Source organism: Pongo abelii, chromosome 1 (genome assembly GCF_028885655.2).
Source record: "Pongo abelii isolate AG06213 chromosome 1, NHGRI_mPonAbe1-v2.0_pri, whole genome shotgun sequence".
Lineage (NCBI taxonomy): Eukaryota > Metazoa > Chordata > Mammalia > Primates > Hominidae > Pongo > Pongo abelii.
In genome coordinates, this window is record NC_071985.2 from 227211206 (window position 1) to 227224821 (window position 13616).

At 50.9% G+C, this 13616-nt stretch overlaps 1 protein-coding gene and 1 long non-coding RNA gene across 14 annotated transcripts in view; one reads left to right on the forward strand and one right to left on the reverse strand.

The window, feature by feature from the left end:
• Positions 1-13616, reverse strand: part of CAMTA1 (calmodulin binding transcription activator 1) — a 979133-nt gene that overhangs the window by 748341 nt on the left and 217176 nt on the right. The window lies entirely within an intron of this gene.
• Positions 2767-7122, forward strand: LOC129059853 (uncharacterized). The gene is made up of 2 exons (XR_008525923.1): positions 2767-3422; positions 6801-7122. It is a non-coding gene; the product is annotated as an uncharacterized LOC129059853 (long non-coding RNA).

A 13616-nucleotide genomic window follows, 5' to 3' on the forward strand; every position in this document is an offset into this window, starting at 1 on the left:
ACTCAGAGGAGAGGCAGGCTAGGCAGGCTAAGTTTAGCTGCAGCCCCACCGGAAGACATCTGACCAGACCCTGAAGACACACAGGACCTGGACAGGGGGAAGAGCAGAACATTCCAGAAACGTGAATCGTGAAGGTGGACAGTGGGAACATGCCACAGACACTGGAAGGGGTGAGTCTGTCCGGCTCAGTGAGGAATAGAGTCGGGGGAGCAGGGGACAACGTAGGAAATCCGGTCATTAGCGCCTCCCGCTCAACTGATCCCACTCGGTCCAAAAACACAAGTCACCATGGAGGGAGGCCCGTGCAGCTCACCAGGACAGCAGGTGAGAACCTCTTTGAGGATTGGAGGTCTTGGAAATTCCAAGACATCCATCCATCCAGCAAACCAGAGCAGCACAGGGAATGGAAACTTACAAATCCCTAGCATCTGTTCTGAGAAAGAATTCTATCCTGTAATTTTCAAAATTTCTTGACTTGGAATAATAGGATCAGAGGCTCTCAGAGCTGGAGGAAAATTTACAGATCATTTAGCTTGTGGTTTTTGAGTCAGGGAGCCTTTAGGAATGTGAAAGAAGCTCTTCCTCCAGAAAAAGACACACAGAGCCCCAATTATGCAAACAACTCCAGGCATTCGTCAGAAACCCACTGATGCCACCACCCACTCCCCCACCCCGCCCCCGACACGCCGCAGGGTCTGAAAGGGTCCACAGACCCCGAAAGGTAGCTCAGAATGTGTAACCTCTAGACGGCCCCCCTCGGCTGCGTCCCACCTCTTACGAGGAGCCTGGTCATGATACCCGAGAGGAGAGGCTTCCTTTTTGAAACTGAGCCAAGTGTTGGGTTATGAGAAACAATTCCAGACTCCGTGTTAAGGGACCATGCTCGCACGTTGTTTTGCTTCCTTAAAACAGAAGCTCGGCCATTGCTCCCTATACTTAGGCTGGGCTTTAGTTACAGAAAGGCCTCAGTCCCTGCAGCCATTCGCCTCACCATGCCCTGTCTAATGGGGCAGGCTGGGGCAGGCTGGGGCAGGCTGGGACAGGGAGCAAAAAGGAGTTCACATTTGTAGTGGGCGCTGGGATCCCCAGGAAGAAGGAGCCTGTCTCTAGCTTGTTCATGGTTGACTAAATCACCAACCCCCTCGGGCCACCTGGGCTATTTATAGCCTCACACCCCAAACACAAACTGTTGTTTGCAGCTTTTGCAAGGCCTAGCCCAAGGCTCGGCTTCAATTCAGATTTCCCTATGTGCAGACATCTAGCAGGTAAGAGAATGGCCTGCCTCTGGATGGGGTTTTAAGAACAAGAGCCAGACAGGGTACCCCAAACCCAGGCTGTGGCTTCTGCCAGGGCTGAGGACACCCTTTGAGGCACACAGCCCTGCCGGGGCGCTGCCCTAGCCAGCCGGTCCCCTTGGCGGAGCAAGCCCTTCAGAACCACACTCGACAGGTTCCCTATCTCCCACATGGACTGGTCTATTTTAAGAACTGTATTTTTAGGACAAGCAAATGTGCTGGGCTTCCATGTTCCAAGATCACGGCCTTGCCTCTGGCAGCAGGTCCACTGCCAAGCTCCTTGTCTCTGACTTTGGAGGAGGCTCTCAGCTGGCTGCTTGTCGTTGGGGTTGAAGAAGAGGAGTCACAAGGAAGCCGAGCATTATGGGATAGTTTGAGGCCTTGAGGAGTGGAGGCAAGACAGGAAGGGAAGTTCCGCCAGCTCCCAGAAGTTGAAAATTGCAAAAGTATCCTTGCCCTCCTCACCAAGAACACAATGTAGAACCAACAGATCACAGAGGGGCCTGTCCACACCAGGGGGGCGGTGAGTCCAGCACTCCAAAGTTCAACTCCTGGCTCCATCTCTGACTCCACCTCTGCTACCTGCAGCCAGGAACAGTGCACAGATGAGCCACACTCTGCTTACCTAAGCACTGAGGATGGCCAGGCCTGATCTTAGCAGAATGGCTCTGGCTACCGGGTTGAGAAAAGACTCAAGAAGGACAAAGGGGCCAGGTGCGGTGGCTCACGCCTGTAATCCCAGCACTTTGAGAGGCTGAGGTGGGTGGATCACTTGAGACCAGGAGTTCGAGACCAGCCTGGTCAACATGGCGAAACCCCATCTGTACTAAAAATACAAAAATTAGCCGGGCATGGTGGTGCACTTCTGTAATCCCTACTCAGGAGGCTGAGGCAGGAGAATCTCGAACCTGGGAGGCAGAGGTTGCAGTGAGCTAAGACCATGCCACTGCACTCCAGCCTGAGCAACAGGCTGGTGAGACTCTGTCTGAAAAAAATAAAATAAAAAGAAGGGCAAAGGCAGGGCCTGGAGAGCGATAGAAGGGTCTGCAACTTCCCCAGCGAGAAGTGCTGGCACCAAGGAGGTGCGGCACAAGGCAATGAGGGACGAGTGTGTTTTGAAGTCACGGCCACAGGGTTTGTTGAAGGTCTGGACATGTGGAGACAAGAGAGAGAGGACTCAGGGATGATCCCAAGGCTTTTGGCCCGAGACACTAGCAGGATGAAGTTGGCATTACTGGGAAGCAGCAGCCAGATCAGATGTGGGGAGAGATTACAGGCACTCAGGTTCTATACCCGAGACAAGTGGAGGTTCCCGAGAAGCAGCTGGATGGTGAGTTGGGAGCTCAGAAGGGAAGTCCAATCCGCAGGCATATGGCGGGAAGCTACATTTAGAGATGTGAGTCTGCGCACAAGTGGCAGACAGGGAGTCCAAGGACAGAGCCCAGGAGCACGACAGAATTCAGAGTTGAGGGAAACTGAGGAAGAAAAAGGGCAGCCCCAGTGGTGAGAGGAAAGGAAGCCAGTGTGAGGTGGCAGCCTGGGCACCGAAGGAGGTGTGTCACAGAGAGGGGCAATCAGCCACGTCACAGGCTGCTGACAGGCAAAGGCGAGGACTAAGAAGCGCCCACAGCACTCAGCCCTGTGGATGGCTCTCCAAGAGTCTCCCTGTAAATGAGAAAGAGAGGAGGGGGCCTGGCTTGGGAGAGGGAGAAGTCTAGAGAGGGTCTTTAAGATGGGAGAAATCGTGGCATGTTTGTGTGCTGACAGGAAGATCCAGGGAGGAGAGAAAGACCCGGTGCCAGGAACCCAGGACGCAGGACCAAGAGCAGCGGTGGACAGAGCCAGGGCCTCGCAGGGACCAGAAAGAAAGTGGCAGATCTGGCAGGAGAAGCTGGAGGAAGTTCTCCTTCAATTATCTCTACCTGGCAAGGTCAACAGCTAAGAGAGAGGGCGGGAGGAGTGTTGGGGGCTTGAGAGAGGATGAAGGTACTTAAGAGTCACCTTGAAGAATGGGAAGTGTGGACGGGGACCACCAGCACCTGGCCGGGCAGTATCATGGGCCCACATGAGGTTGAAAACTTGAACCGTGACATCAGCACACCCGCAGGTGTCTCTCCAGCTGCACAGGTATGGACAAGGGGCAAGGCAAGGACTGGGTTTCCCCAGCATTGTGGTTTCCCCCAGTGAGCATGATGAAGTGAGACAGGGCCAGAAAGTCTGAGGATTGGGAAGGGGCCCCCTGAGCACTGGGGGCTTGTATTCTCAGGGGCATCAGGGGAAATTGGAGGAGTGGAGCGGAGAGACATGTTGGATGTGGTATTTGAAGAGTGGGATGTTTGTAATCTCGGAATTTGGAGGTATCGGAACTACTGGGAATGGCAAGGTCACAGCCAGCATATATTAATGAGCGGCTCTGCCTGCCAGCCTCTCAGCTGGCACTGCGGACACACCAGTGACAGGTGGGCAGAGTTTCCCACCTTGTAGAGGTAACACTGTAGTGGGGGACATGGACCAAAAAGGAAAGGAACAAATAATAAAATAGCTATTAACTGTGATAAATGTCATGAAGGAAGTAGACAGGGATGAAGCTGGGAACTGGGACGGGGATTTTTGACATGGATGCTCTGGTACCACCTCTAGAGGAGTGATGCTGGAGCTGGGTCTGGAATGAGGAGAGGGGACCTACCCATGTTCATGGCATGAGGGGAAGGTCAAGGTAGGTCCTCCACATCTTCAGAGTGGATAGGAGGGCGAAGGGTCTCCGAGGGCGCTAGAAAGATGGGAATGGGCATGCCGGCAGGGCTGAGGGTCTAGAAGCTTATTCTAAGGGCACTGAGGAGCATTGGAAGGGTTTTTTAAAGTAGTTACAATCCAGGCAGGGCACAGTAGCTCATGCATGTAATCCCAGCATCATTTGAACCCAAGAGGCAGAGGTTGCAGTGAGCCGAGATCACAGCATTGCCCTCCAGTTTCGGCGAAAAGAGCGAGACTCCGTCTCAAAAAAATAATTAAAAAATAAAGCAGTTACAATCCAAACTGGAACACTGAATCACCCTTCAACCCAATGCGAAGACCAGCCACCAAGTCTGCGGTGGCTTCCTTCTGCAGAGACCATGCCAAGACAGAAGCCAGTAAGCAGAGCTCCCACACACGACAGTGCATGCCAAACCAGTAGGCGTCTGTCGGGACCGCTGTGGGGATGTTTGGGGTTGGAACATTCATTTGCCCCAGAGATCAGAGCTGGACAGTGGCAGCCACCCTCGCCAGCACCTGCACCTGGGCACAGGTGTTCGCGGGGCTCAGTGCTCAGCTGCTGCTGGTTAGGGCACCTGCTTAGGTCCCAGGTGCCTGATAAGAGCATTTCCCATCGCTTGCTCCACTCCAGAGGGTTCTGCTGAAATGGAAGGAAGGTGATGGGGAAGCTGAATACAAGAAACTGTTAGTAAGAAATCTTACTACTCAGAAACAGGCACAAAGGAAGGCTGGGGCTGGGGGTGGCAGTGAGGGTGGATGTGGAGAGCCAACCATACAAGCTATCACGTAAAGAGCACCTATTCGGTGCCAGGCCCTGTGCTATGAGCCTTCTGTGTGGTGTCTCGTGGACTCTCAGTATCTTCTCTATGTTATGGATAATGAAACGTCACCCAGCTGGTCAGTAGTGGGTCCGAGATTTGAACTCAGGTCTTTCCACCTCCAAAGTCTATTTGTCAAACAGCCAAGATAACAAAAAATAAGGAAGGGCGCAGACTGTTCAGAAAGCGTCTCCTGGCATCCTCAGGACTGACACGACCTGGGAGTGACCAGAGAAGGCTCTGGAGGACGTGATGCCACAGCCCATGGCCCAAAGTCACTGCGCACAGCTGAGCTCACCCAAGCAAGGGCCAGAGCCCAGAGGCCTGAGCACTGGACGCCGAGTGAGGAGGCAGCCCAGGAGCTGGACCTGGGGCCCTGGTCCTCGTTCTGACACTCCCTGACCATGAGCTCAGTCAAGTCCCCTGTCTTCTCTGGACTGAAGCTTCCCCAAGCTCCAGGAAGCCCTCCCCGCAGCAGTGTCCTGCAGGCCATGGTTCCTGGTAAGATCCAAGGACGTCTGTCCCGGGAACAAATCCAAATCCAGAAGAAACAAACCAACCAACCCCTGGCAAGTGCCTGAGCCTGGTAACCAAAAGGGGCTGGTAAATCCTCAGGAGCCAGCTCCTTCCACACTGGCTGGCACCTGGACAGCGCCAACACCTCCAAGGGATGGTGCTCCAATCCTCGCCAAGGCCCAGAGCTCAAATGGGGAGCCCCTGAGGAAAGCCTTTTGGACCAAGCTAGAGCCCAAGCACGAGGACCGCAGGGAAAGCAGCCCCATGCTGCAGTGACAGAGGGCTCAGCACTGGCTACCTGGACCCAGAGCCCTGGGCACAAAGCAGGACCAAACCCACAGCTCCCCATGTCCAAGCTGCCTTAGAGGCTCTGCACAGACCAACTCATCAGCAGTGCACATCAAGCTGGGAGGCAAGGTCGGGAGTGCAGCCTAGACCGGGGCTCTGGTGGGCAGAAGCAGCATGGCTCACACTCGCCCCCGAGCTTCCTGGAGTTGCAGGTGCCCGTGAAGCAGCCGCAGTGTGATGCTTGCCCCTTTCTGAGGCTGCGGTGGTCCATCTTCAAGGGCTATGGCAACACAGGGCACCTGGCAGCCCTGGCAGTGCAGATGCATCGGATGCAAAAGTGAAGAGGGGGCCGGACAGGGACGCTGCAGCACAGAGAGGCCCAGGCAGGCAAGGGCTTTCCTCAGCCACTGAGCTGGACCTGGGTCCTGGAACCACACTGCCCCAGGAGGACACAGACCCGGGTTTCCTGCCTCCCCACCCATGAAGCCGCCTCTGGGGAATCTCTGTCCCTGCCTCCACCCTCAAGTCCTGGCAGCCATCCTAGTCCTAGCCCCCCAGAAACCTCCCAGCAGCCTCCAGCACCCACAACTCTGCCACACTGGAGCTGACAGAGCCCCAGGAGTTCCTGGTCCAAGCCTGCCTTGTTTGGAGGAGCAAACGGGGCCCAGAAAGGGAAGGAACAGGGCCAAGACCCCTGCTGTCCCCTCCCCAGCCCAGAGCTCCTGAGAGTGAGGGCTGAGGGTACTGCTCTCCCCAGGTTCTGGCAGCACGGCTGTGCATGGCCGCTGACCCTCTGTGAGGGGCGGGAAGCTGCTGGAGGCTCCCAAGGACTCCTCGCCCAGGAGATGCTCCTTCCCCATCAGAAGCCGGCAGGAGGCCTCGAAGTCTGTTTATTTCCCTTAGTTCCTTCTCTAACACTAAAACATTAAACTATAACATTTATCCTTAGGTCACTTAAGGCATAGAAATTAGGTTAAATATTTCATTCACTAAATAGCTCAGATAGTTGTGTATTCCACCATAAGTAAGCAGAAAGTTCATTCATTTTGCACTTATGCAATAATATAAAATAATCATCTCAAATGAATATTTTACAGTTTGCATTTATTAGCAATCCACTTCCTTTCAGAGCTACTCGTAAGGGGTCCCAACGCCTTACAAAATTTAAACAATCAAGACGAAGCCATTAACCTGTGAAAGTTCTACCGATCTGGTGTAGACAGCCGGGTTACAACATGTGCCCTAGGCCCCTGGCAGGGTGCTCTGTGGAGGGTGCTCGAGGCTCAGCCACCTTGCCGGACCCTGAGCCTCCCCTCCTCTGGGGACCTTCCGCTGAGAGCAGCACATCTCCTCATGCCCCATGCAGAGCCAAGCTCCTTCCTAGCCTGCGTGGATTCTCCTACCTGGAATCCCCTGTCCACATCAATTAAAGCAACAAACAAACCACGAAACCTGTCATCCAGCAAGCTCTTTGTGCCGGCAATGTGTCTGCCTCTCCCTACTCCACCGTCAAGGCCATTCGTGCCTTTAGTGACCACTCCAGCTCCTATTTCTCTGCTTCCTCTAATTGCAGCGAGCACTGTTTCTCTGCATTACGTACCTGTGCTTACCTGATACGCCCTCGTATGGTTCTCTAAGAACCTCCTCTGAGTCCACCTGAGGCCCAGATGGAAAACCGAGCTCCACCTCCCTTCCACGACCCAGGGTGCCCAGGACAGTGCTGGCCATGAAGTCAGCCCTCCACCGCCTCCCTGCACTTGAAACCTGTTTCCCAGAGAAACACGCAGGCTGGGGTGGGACTCCCATCTTCCTTTCAGGTCTCTCCTCCCCTCCCCCTGGATGAGGACAGGGCACCAACCGGGGCTTCCCTTTCCACGCAGGGCTCTGTCACTCAATTGTATGCAACGCTGTTTCCCAGGTCTCACGAGCTCTAGGGGCTTTGTAGGTGGATCCAGTTTACAACCACTGAGTGCCAACTTTGTGCCGGGCCTCTGGCGAGGTGGGGCTGATGGAATGCTCCCTGGCCTCTCTCCTGGAGGAGTGGATGACCTAGCCCAGAAGTCGGTAGAAAAGCACAGGGTCAGAAAGCACTGGAAGAAGCAGAAGTGACGCCCCGGGAGCCCCACAGGGGGTCCTTGCGGAAGGAGCCCATCTCTGCAGCACAGACAGGGCCCGGCCACCCCTTGGTGGCCTGGGTCAAGCACCAGGTCACCTGAGGATGGGAGGAGGTTGGGATTGGAGGAGGCAAGTAAGGGCTGAAGCAGGAGGTAAACTGAGTCCCGGTCAGGAGGACCACACCAGGTATCCCAAGGGTCTGAACTACTTCCTGTGGGAAGTGGGAATTCACTTGGGGGTCTTGAGGCAAGGGAAGGACCTGGGTGTGACATTCTGTTGCCCTACGAGGCTGGCTCGTAGGGCTCACTTCCTCGGGGCGGCCCACAGGCTCTGGCGTACAGCTGCCTATGTCCTTAGCAAGGGTTCCCATTTTCGGGTCCCTCACTTCCAAATCTCCTCTATTTGGCCTCAGCTTTAGTTAAGTGATGATTATATGTGTGCTCCCATGCGCCAAGCTGCTGTGACAACGTGGACCCCTCTCCTGGTCGATGTCCCACATGTGAGATCCTATGTGATCAGTTCCTTGCCACGGCCAGCAGCAGAGCATCTCTCTTCTCAGAGGTAGCATGGTGCCCACCAAACAACCACAAGCCATCATCCGTCCCCTCAGCCCTGACTACTGGGACACCTGTGGCCAAACCGAAAGCCCATTCCGTAACGTTATTAATACCGTTTCCAAAAATTCTTATTAATATATATATTTTTTACTTCCATCTGACATTCTTGTTAAGAAAGTGAATTTTATGCTAGGCTCTCACAAATCCTTCCCAAAAGAAAGCAGAATGTCAACCACAGTAAATAAATAAGTCCTCCAACTGGGAAAAAAAGAACTCTAAAAATCATACAAGGTCTTCACTGATTTCATAAAGAGGTTAAGGGAGAAATCATAGAATGTTAGTGTGGGGAACAAGGGGAAAAGGAAGCTTGGGGCTCAGATGGAGGCAGGCTCCAGCCCTCAGAGGCTCTGGGTTGGGGTGAGCTGTGACTGGTCAGGTGGGGACAGTCCTCTGGGAAGGATGAATGGAGCTCACAGCTAATAGGTGCCCCAGGGATGACTCATGGGGCTCAGTGCTTTGGAGAAGGTCATTTCCATCTCAGCCCACCTCAACTGGGTTCTCCAGCTGGCCTTAGAGATGGGTGAATTTCTTCTCAGCTCTATCATTTTCCTGATAATTAACAAGCTAATATTCTGAACCCAGGCCTTGGGGTGATTCTGAAAACAGTACAGGGTTGGGCTGTTTGGGTTTTTTTCCTATCAAATAAACAATGAATGGAATAAATCTGGCCACCCCCCATTCCATAGAATTTCTAGGACTAATCCACAATCCAGTAAAATACCACCTCTTATTTTCTTCTTTCTGCTTTTATGTACTTTATAAATTTTCCATAATAAGCATATATTAGTTTTTAATGGGGAAAAGTAAACTCTATTCTTAAAAATCTCTCTGCCTACCAGATCTTACCATCCAGGATTTTAAGGATAGAGTTGGGAGAATCTGAAGATATCCCACTGCCCAGGGAAAGACTAGAATTAAATCTGGAAAATTTCCAAACCCAAATACTACTGGCAGGTCTACAAAGCCCTTCCCATTTTCCTCTACATCTAGCTAAGCCCAGAACCACCATGACTGGCACAGACCCCACCCTGCTTCTGCATCCTTCCAAATGCTCCACACCCAATGCTACCTTCCCTGTCCTCTCTGTTCTTCCAACACCAAAATCTGCCAACAGACCCTGCCCTGGTCTATCCCACACCAACTCCGTACAGCCAGATCTGGGGCAGCAATCCCTCCACTGAGGGGCCACCCCTCCAGACCCTGTTGAGTCACTTGGATTCTGCAAATGGCTGTATGTGTTTCAGTGCCACATTCATTTGGTACTCCAAGTACACAGGACTCAAAGTAGCTCTAGCCAGAAACAACTTTTCCACTTTTCTCTTCTTTGTGTCCTTCTGGATTGGGGTTCCCTGCCTCGAGGAAGCCTTCCCAAGCCGTCCTAGACTGGAGGGAATACCTATGTATGTAGGAAATACCTACGTATTCCCTTTGTATCCCATACTTCCCTGTGTACCACTTTTTGTCATTGCCTAGATATTAATCAAGCTTTCCCCCACAACCAGCAGATAGATGGTGAAGGCAAAGACAGGACCATCTCGCCCACCAGCACATCCTCAGCACCTGCCACAGAGGCCTGCAGTGATCAGGGAGTATTTCTTGAAAGGGAAAAGCAAGAAGAAAAAGAAGGCAGAAGGGAGGGAGGGAAAGGCAGGGGGAGAAATTAATGCATGAATTAACGGGTGGATTCACAAATTATTTTTCCCAAAGAACTGAACCTGGACTCCTGGGAGGTTCCAAAGGGATGTAGCCCTCCTCATTTTACCAGGAGTCTTTTCATGGCCACTCAGAACCGGTCGGATTTTAGCAAATGGAGTGGCTGTCTGGAAAACCGGCCAGAGTGTCACTTGATGGCCCAAAAGCCAGCTTCCAAGGTGGGTGGCTAAGAATTTCCCAGGTGAGATCAAGTAGATGTGGCAAATAGTCACAGTTGGTCCACCTACGTGAAGGGTAGACAGGTGTCATTATAATCATCTTGCAGCTTCTCTGTAGGTTTACAACTTTTTCAAACTAAAACACTTTGAGGCTGGACATGGTGGTTCATGCCTGTAATCCCAGCACTTTGGAAGGCCAAGGCAGGCAGATCACTTGAGGTCAGGAGTTTGAGACCAGCCTGGCCAACATGGTGAAAACCCGTCTCTACTAAAAACACACAAAAAAACTACCCAGGCGTGATGGCATGTGCCTGTAGTCCCAGCTATTCAGGAGGCTGAGGCAGGAGAATTGCTTGAACCTGGGAGGCAGAAGTTACAGTGAGCCGAGATCGTGCCATTGCACTACAGCCTGGGCGACAGAAAGAGACTCCATCTCCAAATAAATAAATAAATAAATAAATAAATAAATAAATAAATAAAATTTTAAAATAGAAAACATTGAAAAAGTATAATGTTGGAAATCAGGATAGTGGTTGTCTTTGAGGAGGATGGGGGATAAGGATGAAGGGGGGTCTTCTGAGGTGCTGGCATGATATAATCTTGAATTAAGTGGTTTTCATACTTTCAGTCATGGATCGGCATATTTCCATTTAGTATACTTTTTTGTATATATGCTTTATTTCACAACAAACAGACTTGAAATTAAAAAGAAAAAAAGCAAGCAGAACACATAGTTCTGAAGGCTCCGCAGGATTATGAGAACATTCTAGCAATAAAATGGGACCACCTGAGCTCTGCCCAGCTGACTGGCCAAGCCCCAGGTCAACCTTCCAGAAGTCAACCCAGGGCAGCTGCCTCCTCTTCCTAACCCACTTTCAGGTTCCAGACCTAGGTTCTTTGGCTGGGATCCTAGCTGCCTCATGCAAAAGTCCAAATGCAGTTAAAATGCAATGAATATCAAACCCCTGTTTTTGAGAAAAAAAAATAAAAGAAAAAACAATAACACTGGCCTCCCTGCTCCTTGGCAATTATTCTCTCTTCAAATAGACAATTTTTCACCATTAACTGGATGACGGAACTTTCGTTTATAAGGTGATCCATCTAGAAAATAATATTGTGTCCACCATAATTCCCATTTCCTAAGCATGTTGGGCAATTTTTTATTTCAAGGAAAGCTGGGGAAATCATTTTCTATAACCAAACACATTCTTGTGCTCAAATCATCTCAAAACAGCTTATAGTTTAAAGTGGAATTATACCTTTGAGAGGCACAGCACAACCTGACCCTTTTGGGGAGTTAATTTTCAAAATAAAAATAACAATGATGAATAATCTCTTGTCTGACATGTGTTGGCAGGCCTTGACCCACCTCTCACAACTCCTATTACCTCCTAGGGCATAAACCAGATACTTCCGTAAACTTGGAGATTTCCTGTTATTCTCATCCCCGGCCTATGATAACATGGGTTTGTTCTTGCTGGTATATGAAAATCATTACTCTTTCTAATGGAAACAATAACTTCTGAACAAAGTACCTCTGTGGCCTCCCATGATCACCAATCTACCTGCATGAGTGATTCCTTAAAACCAGAGACCCAAGAGAGATTATCTTTCATTTAGTTTTGCTGCTCCAGACCATAATAATAAAGTCCAGGAGCTCCTTCGCTCTAGGCATGTACTGATAAGTGCTGGGATTCCATCAGCACCTCCCCCCTAAGCCTATGTGTCAAATTCCACATGTTCTCACGTGGACCATCTACTAACATAGCCATCTATGCCACAGGGATCATTCCCAGCCTGGCACCCCCGCTGCCACCAAACATGATTCTGGGCCACATCACTCTACACTGACGGAGCAGAATCAAAGCATACAAACCCATTTCCATACTAACCTCTGCAAAATGCAATTCGGATATAACAAATCTATGTTATTCTGAAGGCACATCCAGAAACTGCGGTAGTGGTGGTGGGGCAGGTATCACTGTTCTAAATATTTCTGTCCCTTTCTCCTTTAGTTAGACCAGTGGTTTGCAACCAGGGGCAATTTTGCCCCCAGATTGGCAATGCCTAGAAACATTTCTTGTTGTCACAACTGGGCAAGGGATGCTCCTGGCATCTGGTGCGCACAGGCCAGGCATGCAGCTAAACACCCTGCAATGCACAGGACAACTCTTACAATAAAGAATTGCCCAGACCAGAATGTGAATAGTGCCAAGGTTCAGAAACCCTGAGTCAGAGCACAGCAATTTACCATGCTCTTTACCATGTTCCTTCAAGGAGTCCTCATGGCTTTTTTGCGCTGTCCTCTGTGCTGAAATGCTGGTGATTACAGGTTTGGGGAGCCCTTAGGGAGAAGCTGTGGCCTCCGGGAGCCTGTTCAGCATCGACAAGAGTGAGTCATGGCAAACCAGCACGTTTCCTCTTTTGATAGAACCTGCATTTCCATAGACGGCAGTGTCTCTGGATTTCAGCAAGGCAGCCAGCAAAGGCCGTCATGTTATCCTTGTAAATTTGATGAAGCCATACGGGCTAGATGGTAGTATAATCAAGGAGACGCACCGTCGGTTCAGTAACTGAACTAGCAAAGGATGGAGTGATGTGATAGATCCAAGTCACCCCCCAAGTATGTGCCATGGGTTTTGCCCTCAGCCCTGTCTTGTCGGTCATTTCTAGCAATGGCTTAAATGAAGTCATAGAAAGTATTCTTATTAGACCCCGTGAATAAAAACATTGAGAAGGATGCTGATATTTTGGTGGGCCAACACACAATTTAAACAGACCTCAATAGGTTTATGATAGATTAAACCAGCTACACAGCAATAATAGGCAGCCTTAGACCTCTTCATGGCTTTCAAAGCACTTTCCCACTGCACCGTTTTATGTTCATCACCAGTCTGTAATGCAGGTGGGTCTCCTAACTCCTGTATCCCACAGTGCTGGGGGCAAGTATAGGACACTGTACCTCGGTTCAAAACATGGGGTTTTTACTCCTGATTGGGGTACAGAACAGGGGAGAATCTATTTGGAAAAGGGTTTTAGGCCGGGTGCGGTGGCTTACACTTGTAATCTCAGCACTTGGGAGGCCGAGGCAGGTGGATCACAAGGTCCGGAGTTCTAGACCAGCCTGACCAACATGGTGAAACCCTGTCTCTACTAAAAATACAAAAATTTATCCAGGCGTGGTGGTGGGCGCCTGTAATCTCAGCTACTCAGGAGGCTGAGGCAGGAAAGTTGCTTGAACCTGGGAGGCGGAGGTTGCAGTGAGCCGAGATAGTGCCATTGCACTCCAGCCTGGGCGACAGAGGGAGAATCCGTCTCAAAAAAAAAAAAAAAAAAAAAGAA